This window comes from Loxodonta africana, chromosome 2 (genome assembly GCF_030014295.1).
Source record: "Loxodonta africana isolate mLoxAfr1 chromosome 2, mLoxAfr1.hap2, whole genome shotgun sequence".
Lineage (NCBI taxonomy): Eukaryota > Metazoa > Chordata > Mammalia > Proboscidea > Elephantidae > Loxodonta > Loxodonta africana.
The window spans coordinates 164,824,173-164,830,172 of NC_087343.1; positions in this window are offsets into that span (position 1 = coordinate 164,824,173).

The window sequence follows — 6,000 nt, forward strand, 5'->3', positions numbered from 1 at the left end:
CCAGAGGGGCCCTAAGAATGTGTCTATTGTACAAGCATGGAAACTGAGGCCCTAAGAGTGGAGGGGATTTGTCTGAGATTAGTGGAGAAACAGAGGCCTGGAATGCAGGACTTCTGACCCTCACCTCACTACCTTTCCACCAATTCACCCCTCGTCCAGGTAGATGCTTGTATCTACAGTCAGGGGGCCAGAAGAGGCACAGGGAGGGAACTGCTTTCCCACCTCTCACCCACCTCTGTCCTCTTCTCAGTGCCCAGTGACCATAGGGAACTGGAGCGTGGCCTTTTGGTGCACACAAATGGCTCAAGGATTATAAGAACAGTAGAACCCACTGGACGCACTGGGTCCTAACATCCAGAGAGGGTCAGGACCTGCTTGAGGACACACAGCAAGTTTAGGATGGGGCCTCTGACTACCAGGCAGCCCTGTTCCTCCAACTGTCTAGCCATGCAACAGAAATTAGTTGAGCACCTACTATGAGCCCTGCCCTCATCAAGCTCACCAGCAAACACCAAGGAAACCGCAAATGAAGTCATAATATCAAATTCTGAGAATTGTGATCAACGAGATGTAAGGAATAATGGGTTAAGTGGATGGAGATCCTTGTTTAGGTAGAGTCAGGCTTCTCTGGGGAAGACACATTTCAACTGAGACCTGAGAGGCCACGCACGATGCAGTGCTAGTGGTGTGAGGTGTGAGGGGGAACAGTGTTCAAGGCAGAGGGAACAGCATGTGCCAAAGCAGGAAGGCTGGAAGGAGCTTGGTGTGTATGAACAGAAACAAAAGAATGGCTGGAGCAGGAGAGGGCTTATGGCGGGGTATAACTCTGGTGAGAATTCAGGTCGGGCGTTAAGGCTTTGTGGGCCCCAGAGAGAAGTCTGACTTTCAGCCTAGTGGTTGGCGGGGCCACTGCAGAATTTTGGAGGGTGGGCTAAAGGGGTGGAAGGTGAAGCAGGGGCTAATATTGTTGGTGTTGACTATGCCCAGCCTCCCTACCCATCTAAGAGGCTGCAGGATTGGCATCCCCACAGGGAGCTGGAACTTCGGGTCCCTGTCCGTGCTTTACTACAGACTCACCGTGTGGCCTTTCTTTCTTTCTGTGGCCTCTGTGTCTCCTGGGAACAATGAGTCAGATGTGGTGTTCCTTCTGATGAGGACACACTGTCCCCTTTGCTCCCTAAGTGGGCTGTGTACCGGAGAATGAACTGTCCCCCTGCCCTAGGCTTCTGTTTCCCCACACGGAGAGGAATGAATGGCATTCCATCATTACAGAGACTAGCCAACATTGAAAGTTCCCTGAGTGACGCAAATGGTGGCTTGCTCTCAACTTCTAACCTAAAGGTTGGCAGTTCGAACCCCCCATGGAAGAAAGGCCTGGCGATCTGCTTCCATAAAGATTATAACCAAGAAAACCCTATGGAGCAGTTCCACTCTGACACACATGGGATCACCATGAGTTGGAACTGATTTGCCAGCGATGGGTTTGTTTTTAGGCCAGCGAGTCTTCCAGTACCCTTGAGTGCCAGCAGGTGGCGATCCCAGCCTCTGGAGGGGACTGGAGAAAAGCAAGGAAACCCGGAGGAGAGAGGAAGGGAGAGGGGGTCTGGAAGGCACAGAGGCCTCACAGGAGCCCCGACACTCAATTGTGGGTCTCACGTCTGTGGGTCTTACCATTGCAGCTTCTGAAGTGGAAGAGAGGGCTCAGAAAGGGGGAGTTACTTGCTCAAGGTCAGAGTCTGGGGACTTGTCTAGCCAATGCAGCCTAGGGAGTATTTCAAGAGGCTGGAGGTGGGGGCGCCTGAGGCCTAGCACTGGCGCTGGTGCCCACTCTTTCCAACAGAAAGCTGAGCTCAGAACTCTTTCTCTTCCAGGGCCATAAACTCAAAACCCAAGTTATCACCAAGATCTTTATGAGGCTATCGTCTCTGCACCGCACCCCAGGAGGCCCTGGTCAGACGTGTGAGAGCAGCCAGGAGGGAGGGCTTCTAGGGGGAAGAGGGGCCCACCCGGGGAGCTCGGGGGAAGGAGAGGTCCAATAAACAACCGTTCCCAGAGATAAAGGACTGTCGAGAGAGGAAGAAGCTGCCTACATGGTGGACGGGGCTTCTCTGCCCACACGCAGTCACATGCCACACTGGACCACTGTCTGAGGCAAGCCAGAGACCAAGGTAGGGAAGGACTTGCAATTTCAGACTGGGACTTTTAAAAGAGATTACAGTGTCCCTGGATTGTGCAAACAGTAAAGCACTGGGCTGCTAACCAAAAGGTTGAGTCTACTCAGAGGCACCTCGGAAGAAAGGCCGGGTGGTCTACTTCTAAAAGAAAAACTTACGGAGCACAGTTCTGCTCTGACACACATGGAGTCACCATGAGTTAGAACTGACTCAACAGCAACTGAGTTCTCCGTGTGTGTGTTTACAGTGTCATCCTCAGGAGGGGGAAGCTCAGCATGTCCCATCACGACTGGCTGAGGACTCTGATTAGGGGGTCCACCTAGGAGTGAGGGGAGAGAGAAGAGCTGAGGCTCTTTTGCAGGAAGAAGTCAGAGGAGGAAAAGGAACCAGCTATTTGTTTAAGCAAAAACCCAGCTAACGGGGGAAGCACACACAGGCCCACTTTCCCTGCAGGCAGGCTCGGCTGTGGAGAAGAGAAACATTCCCAGACAGGCCACTGACTTGCTCTGTGGTCTCAGGCAGGTCACTTCACTTCTCAGAGCTCCAGCTGCCTCTTCTGCAAACTGCGGATAACAATAGACCGTACCTCACTGGGCTGTTGTGAAGAAGAACTGAGAATACCTGCAACGTGCTTGTTGTTGTTGTTAGGTGCCCTTGAGTTGGTTCCGACTCATAGCGGCCCTATGTACAGCGGAATGAAACACTGCCCGGACCTGTGCCATCGTCACAATCATTGTTATGCTTGAGCCCATCGTTGGCTGTTGCAGCCACTGTGTCAGTCCATCTCGTTGAGGGTCTTCCTTTTTTTCGCTGACCCTCTACTTTACCAGGCATGATGTCCTTCTCCTGGGACTGATCCCTCCTGATAACATATCCAATGTATGTGAGACATAGTCTCACCATTCTTGCTTCTAAGGAACATTCTGGTTGTACTTTTCCCAAGACAGATTTGTTCCTTGTTTTGGCAGTCCATGGTATATTCAGTACTCTTCACCAACACAATTCAAAGGCATCAATTCTTATTCATTGTCCAGCTTTCACATGCATATGAAGCGATTGAAAACACCATGGTTTGGGTCAGGTGCACCTTAGTTTTCAAGGTGACATCTTTGCCTTTTAACACTTTAAAGAGGTCTTTTGCAGCAGATTTGCCCAATGCAATGTGTCATTTGGTTTCTTGACTGCTGCTTCCATGGGCGTTGATTGTGGATCCAAGTAAAATGAAATCCTTGGCAACTTTAATCTTTTCTCTGTTTACCATGATGTTGCTTATTGGTCCAGTTGTGAGCATTTTTGTTTTCTTTATGTTTAGGTGTAATCCATACTGAAGGCTGTGGTCTTTGATCTACATCAGTAAGTGCTTCAAGTCCACTTTCAGCAAGCAAGGTTGTGTCATCTGCATATTCCAGGTTGTTAAAGAGTCTTCCTCCAATCCTGAAGCCACTTAGTAAACGCTCACTGTTAACATCAGTGTTCTTATTGTTATTCTACCACCCACCAGTCAGTTTACTTTACATACTATGATAGCTTGCATGTTGCTGTGATGCTGGAAGCTATGCCACCGGTATTTCAAATACCGGCAGGGTCACCCATGGTAGACAGGTTTCAGCGGAGTTTCCAGACTAAGACAGACTAGGAAGAAAGGCCTGGTGATCTACATCTGATAATTAGCAATGAAAACCCTATGAATCACAACAGAATATTGTCTGATATAGTGCTGGAAGATGAACCCCCTAGTTTGGAAGGCACTCAAAATACACAGTGGCTGCAACAACAGATTTGAACATACCAATGATCGTGAAGATGGCGCAGGACCAGGCAATGTTTTATTCTGTTGTACATAAGGTTGCCATGAGTCCCAGCCGTCTTAACCGCAACTAACTAAACTAATTGCTATTATTATTACTCCAGCCCAGAGTAAAGGGCCAAAACTTGCGACCTCAGAGAGAGGCACTGAAAGCAAGTCAGTAGACCTTGGTCTACTTCCAGTGCTGCCACTGACTTACTGTGGGAACTTGGGAAAATCCTTTCTTTCCTTGAACCTCTGGGCCTCAGTTTCCCTATATGTAAAATGAGTGGGTTGGTTTTCTAAGGATCTTCCACGGTCAGGATGCTATGAAACCTATGATGTCCCTGCCCTCCGACTCTGGGTGGGCCAGGGGTGATGGTTGGGGGATCAGCAGGGCTGGGCTGAGGGTCTCTTGAGCATTCTTTATGGGCAGCGGGCACAGCCAGTGTGGTCAAGAGACTTAACTTCTATGCTCAGCCCTGTGCCTGTGTGACCTTGGCCAGGAACCTGGACCTCTTTCTTCATCCAGCAAATAGGGCCAGTCTGCCCTATCTTTCCCAATGCCCAGGGCTCAGCGAAAAAAAAGGGCCCAAAGGGAGGATCCTGTAAGAATGGTTGAGGGCCACCCTGGGATGTGTCTCAAGGCACATCAAACCTCCACCCTGGAGAGCACAGTGCTAAGGGGCTGGACCAGAGGATGGGAGTCTTGGGACCACCTAGCAGCTGGATGGTTCCCCCCAGGCCTTGGCTCTGCCCTCTCTCTGATCACTGAAACAGTCCCTGCTCTGCCCAGGAAGCCCCCTGCCACTTTGGGCTCCATCTCAAGGCCACAGCCTAAGTACCGGCCAGTGTCTTCATCACTCCTGGACCCCTGCCCAGCTTCCTCACTGCCCCCGGGCTCCCCCACCTCTCTGGCTCATTCCCCACATACTAGCCACTGTCATATTTCAACCTCCTCATTGCTCTAAACTCTCACTAATTTCCCAAACCCCTCAGGCCAGTGATTCCACAGGGCCTTGCTCTGCCCCTCACCAGACACATCTTTTGCCATAACCACATCATGAACTCCAGACTGGTCTTTCAGTTCCAGGCACACTGTGCGTCCCCACAGCATCACGGCCTCTGTTCACACTGTCCCGCTGCCCAGAATGCCCCTCCCCACTCCTGCAGGGCCTTGACTCTCTTCTTCCTGCATGTCTTCCCTGACTGCTCCCTCTGGGTCAAATCTACTTATTCCTGGCCCTCACCAAGATATAATCTTACCTTTATTTGTGGGAGTATTTGATTCATACTTGCTTCCCCCACCCCACCTAGGCTGAAAACACCCTGAGGGCAGCACCTAACACAATCGGTCTCAGCACAAAATAGACATGCTAATACATACTTGATAAATGAATGAATAAATGAGCAAATGAATCCCTATTCCCAACCTATAAACCTGCCATCAAGATCTGATTTAATATATTCTCAAAATTAGAGAGAACCTAGAAGGCACCAACCTTCTCATTCCCAGGATAGGCCTACAGACCTCTGCCCAGGGACCATCAGTAGTCGCTTGCATACCTCCTGTGATGGGGAGCTCACTTTCTCTCATGATAGCCCATTTTATGATGGATGGAGAGCACTTTAAGACGGGTGAGTTGAAATTTGCCTCTGTGGCTGCAGCTTCCTTACGCAGGTCCCAGGTTTGCCTTATCCCCACTCCCCAAACTCGGACCTTCAAGCCCCACGGCAGGTTATCTCTCTCTCCAAGCCAAGCAGTTCCAATTACTTCAGCTCAGGGGGTGAGTCCAGTCTAAGGCCTCCTTTCCTTCCTCTGCACACTTCCAGTTTATCACTGACCCTTGAAAAGTTGGGTCCTGAGTGGAGCTCAGAGCTCCAGGTGACTTCTAGCAAAATTCCGCCAATGCGTCCACTTCCTGACCTAGGAAACAGCCTTGTCTGCTGAGGTAGCTCTGTGCTCCTCCAAGGCAGCGATGTGCTCATCTGGGTCAGGGATGATTCAGGCAGCCCCTCTTCTGCTCTGCCATAAGGGGA